We start from the raw sequence: 22,258 nt of genomic DNA on the forward strand, positions 1-22,258 counted from the left end.
TGTTCCTCCAACATGTTGATATGTTTCCCTGAGAGACTCTTCATTGGATGCTGTTCTGTATTAAGCCAAGTACCTTTTATTTTTATGTTTTTTTGGGTTTTTTTAAGATCTTTATCTATGGGGTGTGTAATGTAGCGTTCTTCTTTGCAATCCTCTTTTGTTCACACCCAGAAATTAGGTTATGTCTAGCTTTTGTTTTCAAGGATCAGCCTTGCCATGCATAATGGCATCCAGAAAGCCTGGCACTTCCTGCAAATACATACTCGAGCAGAGGGCCTCGGTTTCCTCAAACTGCTGTCCACCAGTTTGTACTCCTACTGTGGCACGAATTTTTGGTTTTAAAGAGGTAGTATTTACCCTGCCCTCTAGTCACTCACCCCCATCTGCTCGTCACCAGTGTTATAATAAGTCAAAAAGGCAAAGGTAGTTCTTAGTAGGTTTATTCTCACACCATCATTTCTTCCGTCAATCTCAAGTGCCAGATGGAATGTAATCCCAAGGCACCTTCAACTGTAAAGGAACGTTCCATTGTCTTTTCCATTGAGGGAAGGATAAGGGGAACAGAGAATGAGTGGGGCAAAAAAGAAAAGAGTAGTCTACACTAGTCTATCACTGTGGTCAAGATATTTACAACACTCCCCATCAAACGCTCAATATAAACCAGAATCTAATTGCTGTGTTGATCTGCACTGATGTATTGGGGGGTGAAGGGGGAGAGAATTGAGCCTTTCTTTAGTAGGAATGGTAAGCCAGGTATGGAAGAAAACAATAGTGGCTGCTTTCAGTGTGCATTAGGGTTGTCTGTATTTCCAAGGCGAAGGCTATTCTGAAATCTCTAAGGGGAGATTTAGAGAACATTGAGGCAGCTTCGAAACTACTTGAGTTACACCCATAATCAACTAAGGGTAAAACCTTCTTCTAGGAAATCAGAATTAATAAAGAAATAATTAAGCAGCCTGCTTCTTGAGAAGTGGCATTCCGGAGAAGAAATACCAAAGCACATTGGTATGTTCAAGGGCACTGCCCAGGTGCCTGGAATGGTGATTGACTTTATTTTTTAATCAAAGGTTATATTTCAGCAAACCAAATATCCACCTGGCATGTGTCTGTTACTAAGGAATTATCCCAACCCGGCCACAGCAGTTGTAAACTCAAAGGCCAGACACCGAGTCCTGGGACGGTGGTGTAATCTAGTACTTTTCAAATCAAGGAGTTATGCCAGTCCCTGGGGTAGATTTTTTTTAGCATGCATGTATTATATTAAAAGGCAATAATAAGAATGAGCAGATTAAATATTATATATGTTGCATGAGGAATCAGAAGAAACTGTTTTACAATAAACATTCCATTCTTAATTCTTTATTTCGGTTTGTACACCATAAAATAACAAACACAGATAAGTACAGACATTAAGGTGAGAAGTTGGCCTGGTATATGCTGTCCACTAGTTATAGTGGGCACCTTGTACCAGTCCAAACAACCCTTATTGATGACTAGGTTTAAGACGACCTTTATTGAAAGCTATCCTAGTGGTAGCTATGGGGAGCAGCCTTCAGGCTAAGTCTTGAAGGAGTGTAAAGCAGCTTGGTTTACCAGATTATAACCTCTTGAATAGCTAAATGAAAGGAGAACCACACAAGGTATATATATAAAATATATGTATTTATTTCTAAACACTCTCTACTAACCTCTTCATGAAGTTAGAGAGCAAGGCACACAATAATACAGTTATTAAACGACAGTAAATAGCACAATATACAATGGGCCCCAGGGGGAGACCGAACCATATATTAAGAAAGTGGTATAGGAACCACGACTTGACCAGACACAGTGCCTAGAGCATGTAGAATCGCTGGGACCCCAAGGAACCACCCAAGGTAGTGACACAGGAGACCCACGGGGGATGTGCGCAGTGTAAGAACACAGCCGCGAGCCCCATACAAAACAATAGGAAAGTCGCGGTTGGAATTTTAAAGAATAAGGACACTTAAAAGAAGTCTTTGAGCAAACCCCTTTAGACTTAGGGGGTTCTAGTGCCAGCACCCATGAGAGCACCGGAGTACTCGTGTTAACTCACCCAGGGAAGCCGGGTGCATAGGTGTCAAATGGTGTCGGGAATCGTCGTTGATTTCAATGGCGATGTGCTGCAAAGTGCTGCTGCGGAAAGTAGAAGTGTCCGGTGTGATCCAAGCCTGGATTGAATATGTGAAGAACCTGAAAGCAGATGGGACAGAGTCTGGGTCACTTGCCAGTGACCGGTGGCACGATAGATGAATGCCCACCGATGTCGGGTGTCTCAGGTGCGAAGAGGTGAAGCTTGACTCTGCAGCCACGGGGACCAGGAGGCATCGACGATGACCAAAGTCCGCAGGCGAGCCTTCCCATGAAGGATGTAGAGTGCGGGGGTCAGTTTCCGGATTGGAGACCAAAAAGCCTTGGCAACTGCAACCCACGCGGTGAGAAGAAAATGGCTTCGGTGTGGACCAGCAAGGTCCTGTGGACTCCCCAAGCGATGGAGAGTCAGGGCACGGGAGCAACCAGGAAAGCCCATTTAAAGTACAAGAACCCTTCTCAGGGACCACAAGTCGATGGACAAGGGATCATGAATGGACCTCGAGAGGAATTACTAGATACCAGCCCATGGGTCACTCGATGAGTATAGGCCAGCAATCTTCTGTGGAATCACTGCTTGGGGTCTGGACTACATGTAGCCCAAAGCCCAGCCTCAGGGATCACCAAGAAGCATATGCTGCTGCAAATGGTCGCGGTGTCCAGGGATTCGGGTTGCACGGTCCCCACGAGGGCTTTGGATCTCAGAGGTGCTGAGAGCACGAATCGGCCTCTTGGAGGCTTGGAAACCCACCTCCTGTGTTGCAAATTCGTCGGTGTCTTTCGGGAGCAGCATCGATGCAAACCGGACAGATGCGTCTTTGGTGCCTGCCTTGCAGGGGAGTAACTCCTTTACTCCAAGGGAGATTCTTAGATCATCCAACGTCACGTAGATAGAAGTTCTGGTAAATCTGTAGCAGAGTTTCGTCCAGGTAAATCTAAAGTCCTGTAGTTAGGGGTTCCTACTTTATACCCAAGGAAGGGGTGGGACTAACTCTGGGGACCCACCTATGGGAGGGTCAGGAAAGAGGGGTGGCTACACCCATTTCCTTTGTCCAGTTTCGCACCAGAGCAGGGGCTGGTATCCCCTGCAACCGGTTTGAGCTGGACTATGCACAGGGACACCAAATGTGCCCCCAGTGCAGACATCAAAGCACTCTTGGAGTGCACCTACCCTGCCACAATACACTAAAGCCTGTCTGGGCGGTGGTTACGCCTCCCTGTGACAGGAAACCTATTGTCCAGGCCTCCCCTGCCGGAGTTTTGTCCAGCAGCAGGAGGGCAGACTTGTGTCTGTGGCTGGCAGCATCCATTTTGTGATGCCAGGGTCTGTTAAGCTGGTACCGGGTATACCGGTGCTGCTCTATTAGGGTGGAATCATACCTCCCACACCAGTTACTGGTCTGGGGGTATGATTCTAAGGTGTTTGACACCAAACACGACATGTTTCCATGCAGCGATTCCAAAGTTAGCATTTACCGCGAGGTTACTCCAGTATTGGAACTTTCATAGATTCTCATAGCTTTTATCATTCCCCGTCATCGCAATGGGAGTCTCGGTATCCAAAATAACATAGTAGTAGGTACAAAAGAGAAAGAAAAAAGGCCTAGGTCTCATTCCCTTTTGTAGCATATCTACCTCTTTTTGTAAATGAGACCAAAATAAAGCAACAACCAGTCAGATTAGCCTCACCCCACAGAACCTTCCTGAGAGAACCTCAGAGCCTCAGATTTTCTACTGCACGTTGTGCTTAGGGAGTCTCCTTTGAGTTCTGCTCACTTCATCTCTGACTGCTTTTTTCTGCATTTTTTCTTCAAAATTGTTGGTGTTTCATTCAGGAATGTCTGACAAGGAGAAGAAAGCCATTTTCAAGCCTTGTTCCACCTATGGCAAAAAGTGGCTGTACGTGGAGGACAGGCATAAGGACTGCATTTATTGCCTGTACCCGGATCATAAGGCAGCGGAATGCAAGATCTGCCGCACCTTCTCTACGAAGACCCTCCGGGACCGTGAGGGTCGCCTTCTCACTTGGCTCCAGAAGGTGAAGTCAAGGAAGGGTGCTCTGTCCAGTGACAGTGAGGGCTCATCATTTGGCACCTCCTCTCGCAGGTCAGTGAAAAGGGGTAGGGCTTCCCCTTTACCATCCTCTGAACGTCCTGTTAAGGCCTCAAAAAAGACCCCCCGTGAGTCTGAGAGCCGGAGTCCGAATGAATCTCCTCACCACGGTGCAAAGGAGAGGGAAGGACTATTTGCAGCCCCAGCAGTGGTGGAATCTACTAAGGCGTTTAAGAAGACCTCTTCTCTATCTTCTGAGAAGTCAGAAAAAGACTCAGGATCGTCGACGATGCCGCTGAAGACTCCGTCGACGAAAACTTCAAAACCTCAAGTGAAGAAACTTTCACCGTCGACGGGCTCGTCGACGGTGCCTTCTATTCCCACATCGACGTCACCGTCGACGACGATAACAGCGACGACGAGAGTGATGACGGTGTCGTCCACAAGAGCTATGACGACGTCGACGATGACGACGGCAGGAGTGTCGACGGTCTCGTCGACGGCAGTGTCGACGACGCCCATCACTTCGTCGACAATTCAACCGTCGGCGGTGCATTTTCTGTCGACGACCTCGTCGACGATGGTTTCTCTTTCAACACCGACGGTACCGTCGACGACATCTTCGTCGACGGAGAGGATTACAATATCCTTAAAAAGAATAACGCCTGATATGACGTCACCAAGGAGGGTAGCCCCCTTGCCTCCCGCACTGTTGCTCGAGGAAGAAGAGGACTCTGATGGGGATGATCAGGATTCTTGTGGCTATGCCCATAGTCCCTCACAATTATTGGTCAAATGTCAGGATACTGATTCGGAGGGCGACTACACTCCTGGGTACACCTATCGACAATCCTATGGTCATCAGGACAGCGCAGGCCAGGGCATGGTTGCGGTTCCTTCTTCGCTCCTGGCAGATCTCCAGGGCATGTTGCAGGATTATCGGAAGAGGTTTTCTCAAGCTCCTCCTCCTCCATCTTCGACTTTCTCTGCAGTGCATACTGTGCCTACACCATCGGCTCCTACAGTGTTTTCACCGGGAGGACCATCCCAGATGGTTTCACAATCGCAAATTTCCAGTCCAGTTTTACCTCCAGTAGTCTTGGATGTTCATGATGATTCCTCGGACGAGGATCAGGATACTGGCAACACGTCTAACCAGTGTGCTGAGTGGGAGGACTATGTAATCCCGGATCCTGCTTCACCTGCTCCTGATCCGGTGGATTCTCCCCCGTCAGATATTGGGGGTTTTCATAAGCTGATGGAAAGAGCCTCCAGTAGATTCCAGCTTCCTATGCCGTCAGTTTAAACGGAATGCTTCCTGTATGATTTTAAGGAGCCCTACAGGAAAGTGGTTCGTTCTATCCCCATTGTTGGCCATGTCTGGGACGAGGGTTTGAAGGCGATGAAGAACCCGGCTACGGTTATTCCGGTTTTGCCGCACCTCAAAAAGAAGTACAAGGCGCCTGAGGATAGTCCAGTGTCCTTGATTGGTCAGCTGAAGCCGGATTCGGTAATCTCCCAGGTGGCACAACGCAAGTCACGTAATCCTTCTGCACCACTAACCACCCCTCCCGATAAAGAAGGCAGGCGCCTTGATAATGCGGGGAAACGGTTTTCCTCGATGGCGAGTCTTTTAGTACGGGCGGCTAATGCGTTGGCGATCCTTGGCAGATACGATCGCCAAATGTGGTGCGACCTTTCGCCTTATTTGGACCAGCTCCCACCGGAGTCCAAGACAGAGGCCAAGAAAATTCTACAGGAGGGGGAGGCTACGTCGGCGGAGGTGATCGACTGCACCATGGATATCGCTACAATGGCTTTCCGTGCACTGGCAGGTGCAGCTGTTCTTCATCGGCAGGGCTGGCTCCGGGCGACTTGGTTCCGACCGGAGGTTCACAACAAAATCCTGTACCTCCCGTTTGATGGTGAGGCATTGTTTGGAAAACATGTCGACGATGCCCTCCAGGACATTAAAAAAGATACAGAAACGGCAATGTCTCTAGGCAATCTTCAATATCGTACGGTTCCTTTCCGTGGGGCCAGAGGGAAGAGTACCACATCCTACAGAGGCTCGTACCAACAGCAACGGTACTCTTCTTATGGTTCGACATCTGTCGTATCGCCCACAGTACCAACAACGGCAAGGCCAGACCTCATCTTTCTCTCGCTCAAACACTAGAGGAAAAAAGAATCGCCAGGGACGTGACACCTCCAAAAGACAATAGTGGCGTTCTGGCTCTGCCTACTGTACCCACCTCCCCGTTGACACCTGTGGGAGGCAGGGTGTCTCAATACCTCCACAACTGGACCCGGATAACATCAGACCGTTGGGTGCTCAACATCATTCGAGATGGTCATACGCTGGAGTTTCTTCATATACCACCTTCCAACCCCCCTGTCGCTATGCCTTCAAACCATCTGCGTCTCTTAAGGCTCGAAGTTCATCAGATGCTCCTCAAGGGAGCAGTGGAGCCGGTTCCCCTGTCTCAGAGGAGGGACGGTTTCTACTCCAGATTTTTCCTGGTCAAGAAGACGTCGGAGAAATGGCGCCCCATTTTAGATCTCAGGGAGCTCAACACCTATCTCATCAGTCAATCCTTTCGGATGGTCCAGGACATCTTACGTCTCCTCAACCCGGGAGATTTCATGGCCACTCTCGATCTCGAAGAGGCGTATTTTCACATACCCATTCATCCAGCCCACAGGAGGTTTCTGCGATTCACAGTAGCCAAGAGCCACTTCCAATTCAAGGTTTTACCCTTTGGACTTCGCTCTGCCCCGAGTATCTTTACCAAGGTGCTGGCACCGGTAGCAGCTTTCCTTAGGAAGCAGCATTTTCAAATCTTCCCCTACCTGGACGATTGGTTGCTGAAGGCTCCGTCCAGGCGAATAGCGGAGGAGACAGTCGGGGCATGTACGACTCTGTTCAGCAATCTAGGTCTGACTCTCAACAGGGAAAAGTCGTCGCTCTGTCCGTCCAACAGAGCACGGTTCCTAGGGGCTATCTTGGACACATCTCTCAACAAGGCTTCTCCAACCTTCGAACGGCAAGAAAAACTGAGGTCCTTGGCTCATTTGTTGAGAAAATGAAAGTGTATTTCAGTACGCCGTTACAAATCCCTTCTAGGAGTGATTTCTTCATGCATCCTTCTGATACCCCACTGCAGATTGCGGATGCGATCTCTTCAAGAGCAACTAGACATGCAGTGGCAACAAATTCACGGCTCTTTCGACGACAAGGTGGTGATTTCTGTGGCAATGAGGGAAGCCGCCTTGTGGTGGACACAGGAGGAGAATTTATCCCAAGGTCTATGCTTTGTAAGCAATCCGGCTCTTCAAGTTGTCACAACAGATGCCTCGCTGGACGGCTGGGGTGTGGTGCTTCAGGACTTGCAGGTCAGCGGGCATTGGTTACCCACGCACCGCTTCCTTCATATCAACCTCCTGGAACTCAGAGCAATTCGTCTGGTTCTTCAAGCGTTTCTTCCGTGGTTGCAGGGGTCGGCGGTTTTCGTCCGCACGGACAACACCACGGCCATGCATTACATCAACAAAGAAGGGGGTACCAAATCTCTTCCGTTGTCGCAGGAGGCCCAAAGGATTTGGGAATGGGCGATCCTACATGGAATACCGCTCACAGCGGAACACCTACCAGGCGTGCTAAACGAAAAGGCGGACAGGCTCAGCAGGCTTTCATCAGTCAGCCACGAGTGGGAACTTAACGAGATAGTCTTGGAAGACATTTTTCACCAATGGGGCAAACCTTCAATAGATCTTTTTGCTACCCTGGAAAACAGAAAATGCCAGTCTTACGCTAGCAAAGTTCACCATCGCGGACCGCTGGGGAATGCGCTTTCGATTGATTGGTCAAGCGCATTTGTGTAAGCTTTTCCCCCCATTCCGCTGATACCAAGGATACTCAGAAAGATCAAGATGGCGCCATGCAAGATGATCCTAATAGCCCCGGCTTGGCCGAGGCAGTTCTGGTTCACCTTCTTTCTCTGGTCCCTCCACGTCCTCTACGGATGATTCCTGATCTTCTCACGATGTCCCAGGGCCAGATCTGGCATCCAGATCCTTGTTCCTTACACCTCTCAGCATGGCTCCTGAGCAGCGAGAATTCCTAGATCTTCCTCTCTCAGACGAAATAAGGGATGTTCTCTCTCAGGCTAGAGCTCCTTCCACTCATAAGACTTACCGTCTCAAATGGAAACGCTTTTGCATCTGGTGCCATCAGCAAAGTGTGGATCCTTTCTTGTCTCAGCCTCATCAAGTTCTTCCTTATTTCCTGTCCTTGGCTAAGGCAGGTTTGGCTCATTCGTCCATAAAGGTTCACTTGGCTGCCTCTGGGCCGTCTCTTTGGTCCTCTAGAATTGTCAAAGTGGTACAAAAGGGGGTGGTGATGGACGGAGCTTCAGAACCAATCAAACACTCACACCCAGTCAACAGATCTGGGTTTGATCCATCACCGTTCTTTAGCCCACTCTGCCACCCCAGTTCAGACATGGCCATATGCAAATCAGTCTGACCCTGTGCCTCATGGGAACAGTCCAGCCCGAACTGCCATCCATGCCTTCCCTGGACCGGAAACAAGCTTCCTAGGACCGGTTTATGGAATTTCAGCCGTCTTCAGCCAGGCTTGCTTGAATCCAGTGGCAAAGTGAGCAAGGGACTCACGTCTGAGCATACCCTGTCAACTTATGGCGAACAAAGCGGTACAAAAGGGGGTGGTGATGGACGGAGCATCAGAACCAATCAAACCCTCACACCCAGTCAACAGATCTGGGTTTGATCCATCACCGTTCTTTAGCCCACTCTGCCACCCCAGTTCAGACATGGCCATATGCAAATCAGTCTGACCCTGTGCCTCATGGGAACAGTCCAGCCCGAACTGCCAAGCCATGCCTTCCTCTGGACCGGAAACAAGCTTCCTAGGACCGGTTTCGAACGGTGATGGATCAAACCCAGATCTGTTGACTGGGTGTGAGTGTTTGATTGGTTCTGATGCTCCGTCCATCACCACCCCCTTTTGTACCGCTTTGTTCGCCACAAGTTGGCAGGGTATGCTCAGACGTGAGTCCCTTGCTCACTTTGCCACTGGATTCAAGCAAGCCTGGCTGAATACGGCTGAAATGCCAGAAACCGGTCCTAGGAAGCTTGTTTCTGGTCCAGGGAAGACATGGCTTGGCAGTTCGGGGTGGACTGTTCCCATGAGGCACAGGGTCAGACTGATTTGCATATGGCCATGTCTGAACTGGGGTGGCAGAGTGGGCTAAAGAACGGTGATGGATCAAACCCAGATCTGTTGACTGGGTGTGAGTGTTTCAATCAATCAATCAATCAAGGCATTTGTAGAGCGCACTACTCACCCGTAGGGTCTCAAGGCGCTTGGGGGGGGGGGGCCGTTACTGCTCGAACAGCCAGGTCGGTTTCGAACGGTGCTGGATCAAACCCAGATCTGTTGACTGGGTGTGAGTGTTTGATTGGTTCTGATGCTCTGTCCATCACCACCCCCTTTTGTACCGCTTTGTTCGCCACAAGTTGGCAGGGTATGCTCAGACGTGAGTCCCTTGCTCACTTTGCCACTGGATTCAAGCAAGCCTGGCTGAAGACGGCTGAAATGCCAGAAACCGGTCCTAGGAAGCTTGTTTCCGGTCCAGGGAAGACATGGCTTGGCAGTTCGGGCTGGACTGTTCCCATGAGGCACAGGGTCAGACTGATTTGCATATGGCCATGTCTGGACTGGGGTGGCAGAGTGGGCTAAAGAACGGTGATGGATCAAACCCAGATCTGTTGACTGGGTGTGAGTGTTTGATTGGTTCTGATGCTCCGTCCATCACCACCCCCTTTTGTACCTCTAGAATTGTCAAGCAATTTCTCAAAGGCCTATTTCGAGTTTTTCCTCCCGTGAGGCCTCCGCCTCCCACATGGCATTTGAACTTGGTTCTTACCCAGCTGATGAAGCCTCCTTTTGAACCGGTTCATTGAGTGGATTTGAAATTCCTCTCATGGAAATTATCACTCCTTCTTGCTCTCACGTCGGCAAGACGTATTGGAGAATTACATGCTCTTACAATCCAGAAACCTTTCCTCCAATTCAAAAGGAATACAGTAATTCTACGGACTAATCCAAAATTCATACCAAAGGTGCCCTCGGATTTTCATTTAAATGAGCCGGTAGTTCTCAAGGCTTTCTTTCCTCAGCCGTCTACACCAGCGGAAAGGGCACTTCATTCGCTGGACGTGCAGCGGTGCTTGAAATGTTATCTGGACTGTACTAAAGCCTTTCGAAAATCTTCTCAATTGTTCATTGCATTCAGTGGCCCCGCAAAGGGTTACCCCTGTCCAAGCAGGGTATTGCTCGATGGATCTCCAGTGCTATACAGTTCTGTCATTCTGCAACGGACAAGCCTCTAGAGGGCAGAATTAGAGCACACTCGACAAGGTCCATGGCTTCCTCTACGGCTCTTTTTGCGGGGGTCCAGATTAAAGACATCTGCAGGGCTGCAGCTTGGAGCAGCGTGCACACCTTTACGAGACATTACTGCCTGGAGACCTTGGCACAGGAGGACGCGGCTGTGTCCCAGGAAGTCCTGAGGAACCTCTTGCATTGAGTGGTGAGCTTTCCTTTCTTCCCTCCTTCCTTTCTTATGGTTCTTGCACATTTTGCTATGTGTTTCTTATGTGATTGCATTGTACTTTTGAAAAAGAAAAAAAAAAAAGAGTGGAATATGGTTACGGAGAATGAGATGTCTCTAGGGAAGCAAAATGTTTTCTTACTGCTAGCTACTCTGATACAAGCTATGGGAATCTATGAAAGTTCCAATACTGGAGTAAGAAACAAGTAACTTACCTGTAACTTTGGTTCTCCAGTATTGGTAACTTTCATACATTCCCATGCGCCCACCCTCCTCCCCTGGGAAAGCTCAGCCCTCGGCAGGTTTGGTTGTACTGTTACACAACGGCTACGAAAATCTGAGGCTCTGAGGTTCTCTCAGGAAGGTTCTGTGGGGCGAGGCTAATCTGATTGGTTGTTGCTTTATTTTGGTCTCTTTTACAAAAAGAGGTAGATATGCTACAAAAGTGAATGAGGCCTAGGCCTTTTTTCTTTCTCTTTTGTACCTACTGCTATGTTATTTTGGATACCGAGACTCCCATTCCGACGACGGGGAATGATACAAGCTATGGGAATCTATGAAAGATACCAATACTGGAGAACCAAAGTTACAGGTAAGTAACTTGTTTCTTTTTTTTGAAAATTCTTTTTATTGGCATTTTTAAGATGTAAACATACATACAACATGTGTCGCATAGGTAAATGTGGTTCATAAGTAGCAGAGTAGACCTTCATCACAATAGGGAGTACATCAATATCTTGTTCAGTGAGGATGTGGTCTGTGTTGTAGCAGAGCATTGCCAGTAAAAGAAACTGGGGGGAAACTGAACTGGGATGTGCCATGGGGTTTGTAGTGTTTGGGTGGGCGTACGCGATGGGTCCATTATTGCCTACTCGATAGTGCAGCTACTGCTCGCCTAGGGGGAGGCAGGTGTGTGGATTAGTGTGGGGGGCCGTTGAATGTGAGAGAAGGACGAAGACGGACCCGGCTGGTCCGGTGGTGGTACAGGGGGTCGTGGTGGAGGATCCATTGTCTCGGGAGCCTGCATAGCGGAAAGCTGTACCGTGTTGGGGGTCTGGATGGCAGTGACTGTGTCTTCCGGGGTCTGGGATTGTCTGAATTGGTACAATAGAAGCGCCCACTGTAGGGAAATTGGGACTTTGCGGATACCTTTGGCTTCTTCCGCACGGATTACCTCCTCCTCAGCAGCCGCCCATTTAAGAACCGCCCCCACCCATGCTGCTAGTGGGGGGCCTGATGTGGCACGCCAGTGCATGGCCATACAGCGTTTGGCCAGCAAGTGGGCCAGGGATACAAAGCGCATTGGTATTTTGTGTCGTTTTCTCCGTCCCAGTATGCCCAATGCGCAGCCCTCCCAGGTGGTCAGATGGGTCAACCCGGTAAGCTCCCTGAGTGTCGAGTGGACAGATGACCAATAGGTCTGAATGCCCGGACATGTCCAGAACATGTGGTGAAAGTCTGCGTCCCCCGCTGGGCAACGAGGGCAGAGGAAGGTCGTGTCGGGGTAAAAGCGTTGAAGTTGTGCTGGCGTTAGGTAGGCCCTGTGCAGGATGTGAAACTGTATGTTCTTGAACCGGGCGTTCCTGGATACTTCTTTTGGGAATTCTATCGCTCTTTCTCATTCACTATCGTGGAATGGTCGCCCTGCTTCCTCCTCCCAGAGGGTCCGCAGGGGTCCCAATAGCGGGGGTGTCAGTTCCCTGATTGACTTATATAACCATGTGGTGTGGTGGCGCCCCGGTCCCATTCGTAATATTGTGTGGAGAACCGGGTGTGTGGGGGGTTCCCCCAAGGTGAGGTCGGAGTATGTCCGGTAGTGGCTGAGAAGTTGGCGATGGCGCAAGAATTGGCCTGGAGGTAGGTCATACTCGACCATGAGTTGCCGGTACGACCGAAGCTGTCCTTCGTCGAACAGTACTTCTGCCTCGGTGATGTCCCTCGCCGTCCATTCCCGTAGCATGGCGGAGGTAAAGAACCCTCCATGTCTGGGCCAACCGACCAGCGGTAGCAATGGTGTGTATGGAGGGCGATCTGGCGCCATGCGGTGTATACGCTGTACGCACTTCCGGGCTATGTCAACCTGCAGGGGGTATGTCCGCGTGGGGCGAGACCCCGGCAGGAGTAGGCGGTGTAACTCCGGTATGGGTATGCGACCCGTGGCGGTACATGTTTCAAGTGTGCATCTGTCTGCCGTCCAATAGGAAAGCCACTGGAGCTGCGATGCCAGGAAGTAGGCTTCGAATGATGGTGCACCCAGCCCCCCCTGCGTTGTGGGTAATTTCAGTTTAGCTAGCGCGATCCTGTGCCGTCCCTTACCCCATATAAGAGATCTGAGGAGCATGTCTAAGTCCTTGAAGAAGGAGCGGGGTGGGATTAATGGGAGGTTGGTGAAATGGTATAAAAGCCGCGGGACCAGGATCATCTTTGCTAGGGCAACCCGGCCTATCGGGGCCATTGGGAGGCTCCGCCAGAACCCGATGGAGGATCGTATCCCTGCGAGTGCCCTGCGGTGGTTACCCTCGTAGATGTCAGCTGGGGAATGGTATAACCTAATCCCGAAGTATCGGGGACCTTCTGCCGCCCAGTGTAGTTTTCGGCCACCGATCCGTACGTCCTGAGGAGAGACGCCTGAATGTAGGGGGTACACCATCGATTTGTCCCAATTCACTTTCAAGCCCGAGGCCTCCGTGAATTCCGCTAGGGCGGTCTCTAATATAGTGAGATCCGCTGTCACGTCTCGTATGTATATGAGGAGGTCGTCTGCGTACATGGACACGCAGTGTGTGACGTCTGCTAGTGGAATGCCCCAGTCGTGCCCGTCCCTACGGAGTCGGATAGCCAAGGGTTCCACCGCGAGTGCAAATAATAAGGGCGAGAGGGGGCATCCTTGTCGTGTGCCCCGATGTATTGCAAATTCCGGGGAGATGTAGCGTCCGAGACGAACCCGAGATGTGAGGTTAGTATATAACAGGCGCGTGTAGGCTATAAGCGTGGGACCCAGTCCCGTCCGTCCGTGGAAGGCAAAAAGGAACTGCCATGTGAGGGTATCAAATGCCTTCTCAAGGTCCAAAATTAGACACGCCGCCCGAGGGAATCGACCGCCTAACTGATCCTGGATGTGAAAGAGGTGCCGGATATTGTGAGAAGTATTCCTCCCCGGGACAAAACCACATTGGTCCGGATGTACCAACGAGCGTATAATTTGTGAGTATCTATCCGCTAAGATTTTCCCCAGGATTTTACAGTCGGCTGTTAGTAGTGTGATGGGGCGATAAGAGGCGAGGAGTTGGGGATCCCAGTCGGGTTTCGGAAACGTCACTATCACCGACGCTCTCATGGAGCCGGGTAGTTCACCAATCCTGAGTGCCGAGTCCAGCACCGCGAGGAAGCAGGGAGTCAACAGAGAGGCGAAGGTGGAGTAGTATTCGAGCGGAAACCCATCCGAGCCTGGGGCCTTGCCACGGGCCAAGGCCCTTACAGCACTGGTGATCTCCGTGGCTTGTATCTTCACGTCTAGACCCGTCTTGTCCTCAGTGGAAATCTGGGGGAGGGGCAAAGGGTCCAGGAAGTGGTCGACGGCCCCTGGGTCGAGAGATGAGGGGGCAGTGTAGACCGCTGAGTAGTGTTGGTAAAATGCTTGAAGGATCTCGTCTTGGGATTGCACCAGGGAGCCCTGGGGATTTATAATTGCAGTAATGGGCCGGACCTCAGTGTCTTGTTTGGCAAGCCATGCCAGGAGTATACCCGTTTTATCACGGTCCTGGTGCATGCGGGTAGCGTAAGTCCGGAAGTTGTGACGTCTTAGATCGATGCACGCCGCTTGGTATGCCGATTTGGCTTGGGCGACTTGGGTCGCAGTCGCTACCGACTGGTCTGCGGCTTTAGTAGCCGTGGCCAGTTGCTGTTCTGCCACCTTTAGGGCTTGTTCTAACGTGTGTCTCGTTCCGACCCGCTGTTTAATACATTCCCCACGGGCTACCACCTTAAAGCCGTCCCACTCGACCAGGGCCGACGATGCAGTCCCGGTGTTATGAGTAAAGTAGTCTGAAATGCATTCCTGTGAGAGTCGCCATGTGGGGACAGGGGGGTGCGGGGGTCTCCATTGGAGGCCTAGAAGGTGTGCATCGTGATCAGAAACGACTCTGCCAAGATAGTCCGAGTGGCATACTTGCGGGAGAAGCGTTGCGGAGCATAGAAAGCGATCGAGCCAAACTCGTAGGTTGTGTGGGATGGAGTGAAAAGAGTAGATGCGGGCCTGAGGGTGGTGTAGTCTCCATGCGTCCGTGAGCGACCAGTGCGCTACCCATGTTTTAAAGCGTTCAATTTGTCTGTGGGTGGGGGAGTGCGGGAGTGGGGGGTGTGAGCGGTCCAGTCTCGGGTCCAGGATACAGTTATAGTCCCCGCCTAAGATCCAGGGTACATGGGTGAATTGGGCAAGGGAGTCTGTAAGTCGGTCCCAGAATTTATCCTGATCTACGATCGGGGCATATATACTTCCCAAAAGGACCCCCCTGCCATCCAAGAGTCCCTCCAACAAGGCAAATCTGCCTTCGGTGTCCACCACCCGTCTAAGTTCCCGGAATGGGGTCCCTGGGCGAATCCATATCAGTGCCCCTCGGGCGAACGAGGAGTAGGTCGTGGCACAGATAAGTCTGCGCCATTTTACTCGCAGTTTGCCCACTTCAGTCGAGTTAAGGTGGGTTTCCTGTAGACAGAGAATGGATGCCTTCTGTCGCTTCGCGTAAGCGTATATCGCGTAGCGCTTACGTGGGGTGTGTAGAACGCGTGTGTTGAGCGTGAGTATGTTTATGTCTGCGGTGTTCGTCAGCTGCGCCATGGGTATTTGCGTCTGTGTGCGGGCCAGGTGAGGTGCCCTCCAGGTGAATTATTTCGTAGTCTCCCAGGGAAGCGCCGCGCCTGTGGGGAGTAGGCAGGTGGGAAGCCCGTCCGAACGGAGAGTCTGTCATATGGAGCCCCATGGCAGGGTGGAACAAGTGTGAACTGGGGTAATGATAACATGTGGGGGTGCGGGAAACTGTCCCTTTACAGAGGACTCATCGTTTAGGAAACGGTGCGTCCAAACTTCCTCCCGTAACACGAGGGGGGATAACTGCTCTATATGAAGGGGGTTGACGGTATGCATGCGCGAAGCCACACGTTGAGTGGGCATGTAGAAGGAGCAATGCGCGTCGCGTGCAGGGTGTCAGTCTCTGTGTTTGAGATCATGAGCATCAGGCAGACATACATGCAAGGAGACAGTGCGGCAGTCCATATGCCTGAGTTGCCTCAGGGTAAGGCAGGAGAGGTCAGTCCGTCCAGCCGCCCATCTGCAGTTTGCGGGGTGGCATGGGGGAGCACCGCCAGGTCCATCCCCGATACGGTGCCATCGCTGTCATTTTCGCCTTCTGACGAGAACAGGTGCGGGGGTCGATCAATGAGTTCCACGGGCGGTGTAGTGCGCAGATCAATTGCTGCTTGCAGAGCCCCGCGTCTTTCACGCATAATCTGCTCGAGGTCGGGTGAATCGTGAGAGCTGCTTGTAGCCCTGGATTCGATGTGGTGAAGCTTCTTGGGTCGTTTCCGGGTGCGGAAGGTCTTGACAGGCGAGCCCCTTTGGGGATGAGCGTTGGGTGCCCGTGAACAGTGTTGATCTTCCCAGTCCTGTGCCGCTTCCACGGATGTGAAAAAGAGGGAGGACCCGTTGTGGATGATCTTGAGACGGGCGGGGAACAGTAAGGCGTATTGAATCTTATTGTCTCGCAGTCTCCGCTTTACGTCCAGGAAGGAGGATCTCTGCTGTTGTACTGCACGGGCATAGTCCGGAAAGATCATTATTTGGTGGTTTTCCACCCGTAGTGGCGCCGCCAATCTCGCCGCCCGGAGCACCGCATCCCGATCTCGGAAGTGGAGGAATTTCGCCAGAAGTGGCCGGGGCGCCGCGCTGGGCGGGGGCCTCTGGGCCGGCACTCGGTGAGCCCGCTCGATGGAAAAGAACGCTGTCCGGTCCGAGGGCGGGGTGAAGGATTTCAGCCATGTGTCCATGTATTCTATGGGAGTACCTCCCTCGATGCCCTCTGGAAGCCCCAGTACTCTGATATTACAGCGTCTCGAGCGACCTTCCAAGTCGGTAGCGCGCTCCTCCACCACGGCCAGACGGGTGAGGACCCCCTGGAGTGTCATCTGATGTTCTTTTAGTTTTGGCTGTATTTCCGCCATCGTCCGTTCCTCCGTATGCACCCGGTCAGCCAGTTTCCGGTGGTCATCGCGGAGAAGATTGACATCCGTCGCTAGGGTACCAAGCCTTTCCTCCATGGACAGACGGGATAGTTCAATGGCGGCCAGGACCTTGTCCAGCTTGTCCGAGATTGAGAGGTCAGTGGAGGACGCCGTGCTGGGAGACCAGGTCGAGGTTTTTGGCATGTTCTCCGGGGCTGTCTCCGGGACCGCCTGGTGAGGCGCGGGCCTTGATTTCCCCATCCTGTCTCCACCTGGGGCGGAAAAGGCCGGTGTCGCTGGTCAGGCCGCGAGAGCTTGCTGCGGCGTCAGGGGTCCGTGGGAGGAGGAGGGGCACGGTGATGAAGGACCACGAAAGAGCGGAGTCGGGGGGCGGCAGCTCAAGCTGGTATCCTGGGGCTCCCTCCACTGATAGGGTGCCGGGGCCCCCGATGGCAGATCGCCGCAACACCCTGCCCAGCGCCCCCAATCGCCTACCACCTGTACGGGTAGCTTGCCTGTGTCCAATGGTGCGGGCCCGTCGCCGCCTTGTGCCGGTGCGGCTCGTCGCGTCGATCCCCCCCGATCTCTAGGGCCCCCAGGGGGCTCTCAGGTGTTCCGCGTTGAGGAGATGGCGGACAGGCCGTCCGGGAGCACACCACCCCCCCCCCCTCCCCGGGGCGCCGCCAGGGGGGCCGCCGCCGTGACAGTCACTGAGGCAAAGGCGAAGGCCTCACCAGTGGTGCAGGAGAGATGCCAGTGTCCTTTTCCGCAGCCATGTTGAGGTCAGGCAGGCAGCGTGTGAGGGGGCCAGGAAATCGCTGGGTCGCGCCGCTCCCGCCGGATCCCAGCGCCCCCTCTCCACTTTTCTAGGAGTCAGGTATGGGGGGTACCTGGGTTCCATGGCGGTGTTGCCAATGTCCAATCACGGCTCACTGCGGGCTCCCGGCAGCCAAGATGGCGGATCTGTGTGGCGGCGATGATCTACTACCCCAGAGCGCTCCGTTCCGACATCCTCAGGGTTGCCGTAGGCTGCTCTCGGTCGGGCCGCTGCATGAGGAGAGCGCTGTGCCCCGCCGCCGTCCACAGTGTCCTGCCCCGTTCCATCTTCTTTCTCTATCCCGGAAGCCCCGGCGCCATCTTGGATCGCGGGCTGCGGCACTAGCGGCTCTGTCCGGGAGAAGCCTCGGCACTACTGCTCCTGGCGCGTTCAGGCGTCCATCGGGACTGCTCTGCCTTGTAGGTGCCTTCCGGCGGTCCGTGGGTCGTCAGGCACCCGTTGCAACGCTCCGAGACGCTATGAATTGGCGCCCGGTCACGGAGCCTTAGCACTGCATGACCGCCATCGTGGCTGGCTTGGCCACGCCCCCAGGTAAGTAACTTGTTTCTTATAATGCACTTAAGAGTATATGGTTTGGCTACATCACAAACAACCCCGGAATAAAGGTTCCGAAATCTGCAGAGGGGCTCTGCTCATGCATAGGCACCCTCTCACATGAAACCCAGCACCCTGCTTTCAGGATTGTTAAGGCCTGCCATAGGGGTGATTGATAGGTTTACATGTACAGTGATATGGAGAGATATAGGTAACCTATATCCCAGTAAGGGGTGCATACACCACCTTACACAGGCTGCTGTAGGAGGCCTGTTGTGTCATTTTAAATGGCTTCCCAGGGGAGGCACAATACATGCTGCAGCCCCTGGTATGCCTCTGGGGTACCTGTGCCCTGGGTACATAGTATCCCATATACCAGGGACTTATAAGGGTACCCCCGAATCCAATCTGGAGTGTACCTAAAGTACATGCAATCAATTTATAGGAGAAAGCAGATAGGCTGGGGTCCTGAATAGCAGGATCCCAGCTAAACTAAGTCGAAAACCAGCAAAACACAAGGAAAAAAGTGGGGGCAACCATGCAGTCAGATTCCACTTTCCTACAAATACTAGAACAGTTAAAAAGGCTAAAAGTCAAGATAAAAACAATTTTAGGTAAAAATTATTTTTAAGGTGGGAACACTGAGAAGGTCCATCACATAGCCCAGTCCATGGTTAAACTTTAAGAAAATTCATTACCAGAATTCGCCTCTGGAAGACCGCTTACTTTCAGAACCACTCCAGACAAAGGCTGTCTCATGCACATATTGGAAGCCTTGTAATAATCTACCTGACTCCTTTCAAAATCTTTGAGATCAATGGCAGACAGACATAGGGCCACTGGATGACGACGATTGGCAGACCGCATTAATGTCTCCTAGGAAAATGGCGATAAACCATCGCTTTTGCCTTATCCAACTAAAAATCTTACATAGAACCTATTGCCCTGGTGTACTCCTGACAAAGATTGGCAGCCGGGCGGACGCACTTTACCTTAGACGCTGTGGTCAAAATAGTACCTTCTATCATATCTTATGGGACTGTCCTGAGAAACGCCCCCTATGGAATAACGCAACCAACAAAATGAAGGACACATTGGGCAAACAGCTCCAATTGTCACCAAGGCTGGGTATATTGAATATATGGGAAGCCACCGATTTGCCGGAAATTGAGCAGCAATGGGTGGCATTGGGATACCTGTTAGTAAAAAGGGCTATAGCAATGCTATGGGGATCTGATAAACGACCTTCCACGATAGGATGGGTGGCGGAAATGGATAGATGCATGGGAGCAGGGAAGGAGGTTTACAAACTACAAGGTTGCCCCAAGAAATGGGGGGGGGGGTGGAAAGCCTTTAGAGGGGAGATTTGCACATCACCAACTGAAGACATGGCGATGCGAAGGACAGAAAGATAATCTCTGAACCGCCACATTTCTGTAATGCATGACTGTTGAAGTATTATAATTCACCATTTTTGCATTGTACTGTGAAATTGTAATGATGATTCTGTGCTTTTTTTTAAATAAAAATTGTTTTATAAAAAAATTAAAGTTCATCCGTGCCCACCACATGGAGCTGTAAAAACAGGATACCGCATAAACGATTTGTAGTTCAGTGTTGTATTTTAGGAGCCTAAATGCTTCTTTGCAATGTGTTGTGTCAAGATTTCTACACAATTGGATCAACCATCTGTGTCTGATTTTGTGGTATCCCGGGCAAAAGAAGAATACATGAACTTTAGACTCCTCTCCCAAGCTACACGCTGGGCACCTGTTGGACCTGGCCCTTTTGGCAGGTTCACCCCTAAACCTTTTGCATTTATCCTGGCCTTTTTCCCTATGTAGTGTTAGTAGTTTTAGGCCTCTAGGCACTTTAGCACTGTGTCCCAGTGTAAAGTGCGTGCGCTCTGTGTTACATTTAGTGAGACTGGCCTGCCCTCCCATAGGAATGCATGGGGGATATATGTGTCCATGGTAGTTCCTGATGTGAGAGGAGTGCAGGGGCGAGTTTGGTATGTGCGAACTCGTGAGAATAAATGCTGCGCAAGGGTGTGCGGAGATTTATTGTGACTGGTGGAGAAGTGCCACTTCTAGAAGTTGGCATGTCTGTGTGCTGTGTGATGTGAATTGCTTGTCTGGCTTGTGATTGACAGGAGCTGAGAGGGCTGGGGAATTCCAGGAGCCAGGGTGAGTCTGCCCGGTGGTGAATGGAGAGATCTGCATGTAGATGGGAGGGAGGAGTTGCACCTGGGACCTGAATGGGGCTGGGCCTTCCCTTCACAATGCTGGCTCCACCTCCTGTGGTGCATCTGATGTCCCTGGCCTGTCCTGTGAATAGAAGAGAGGAGCTGAGCAAAACAAAGTGCTCAAGTGCTCCTGAACCAGTTGTATCTGGTTCTCCCCTTGCCTGTGCTGTATCACAAAGGGAAAATGTGGTATAAATATAGGGCCTGTGACCCCATGAAAATGTTCTTGTTCTGGACTTGAATCTACCAGGGGCGTGCTGCTGCTGGGGCTCAGGGTAAGGCTTGCCTCCCTGGGCCCTGCCCTGCCCTGCCCCTGGATGCCTGGAGGACTTTCCCTTGCTGGGAGCTGTTTTGCTCCATCTGTGATGCCCAGGACTTCTTTGGACCCTTCGTGCTTCTCTTGATACCCAGGGACTTATTCTCTTCCTTATTGGGGCAAAACCTTTGCTGGGACTTGCCCTCCTTAGAGAACAGGGCTTTTTGTGCTTCCAGCGCCCTGTGAGCGCTGATTTCTATTTCTGCCAGGAGAGAGGAGCTGGCGTTTGCAGCACTGGGCTGCAGGGGGAAAGCGAGGGAATCCCCAGCATAGGGATTCCCCGCCGTGTGCCTTGTTCGGCGGGTGCCCACCCCGCCGGTATCTTTATATTTAAATTGGCGGGTGCCCACCCCGTAGTGTTGCGCTCCCGTGGAAGTCCACCCCGCTTTATCTATATTTTAATTGGCAGGTGCCCACCCCGCAGTATTGCTCTTTCGCGGGTGCCCAACCCGCTTTCAAGAGAAATCACCGCCGCTGCCGGGCCGCACATCAAATCCCTTCCGGGCTGCTGCCCAGCGCGACCCGGAAGGTAGGCAAGGCTGCAACGTCGTGGGTGGGGCTTTCGGGACGGAAGGGAAGCCCCGCGAGAGAAGAGTCCGCTGCCGGAGATGCCGTCCGGAGCCCTGCGGCTCCAGAGCAAAGTCCCGTGTCCCAGGAGGGGGCCGGGGTGAAGGGAAAAGGAATCTTTACAGGAGCCGCGAGGGCTCCATCCCCTAAGTCCCGGTCCCGAGATGGGGGACCGGCTGAAGCATGGTGGCCGCCTGACCCAAGAAATCCCCTGCGCCGGAGCCCGGTGAGGTACGGCTGGGCAGGGGACATGGGCCCTTCGCTCCCCCTCCTCGAAGGAGCAGGTTTTGTTAAGGCGCCCGTACGAGGCACCGAGTCAGAGCGGCCCCGTTTGTGCAGTGGGCCGCTCCAACGATGAGCACCTCATTTCTGAGCCTACGTGGCTCCACAGTGGCATTATTGTGCTAGAGCCCGAGTGGCCCCAACGTTTGGGGGCATGTGTATTGCTAAAGCCTGTACGTGGCTCCACAGTGACATTATTATTCTAGAGCCCCGGGTGGCTCCAATGTTTGGCCCCTTTTGTTTTAAGGGCTACTGAAAGCCCATGCCGCATTTGAGTATTTACAGCTGCCCAGCAAGTAGTGGCAGCTGCATCGTTTAGGCGCACCGTTCTTTTGGGGTCTTGTGAAGTCAGGAGTCAGATGCACTCCTTTGCCCCACACTTTCTCAGCTGCCCAGCAAGTAGCGGGCAGCTGCCATGTTTAGGTTGGTGCAGTGGCGCACCCTTGACTTTCGCTGCC

The 22,258-nt window shown here is 52.1% G+C and overlaps 1 protein-coding gene across 5 annotated transcripts in view; it reads left to right on the forward strand.

Annotated features, from left to right (window-relative positions):
• LOC146832794 (TGF-beta receptor type-1-like) overlaps positions 1 to 22,258 on the forward strand; it is a 1,867,988-nt gene that overhangs the window by 610,628 nt on the left and 1,235,102 nt on the right. The gene's annotated exons all lie outside the window — the stretch shown is intronic.

The sequence above is a fragment of the Triturus cristatus genome, chromosome 5_1 (assembly GCF_964204655.1).
Source record: "Triturus cristatus chromosome 5_1, aTriCri1.1, whole genome shotgun sequence".
Taxonomy (NCBI): Eukaryota; Metazoa; Chordata; class Amphibia; order Caudata; family Salamandridae; genus Triturus; species Triturus cristatus.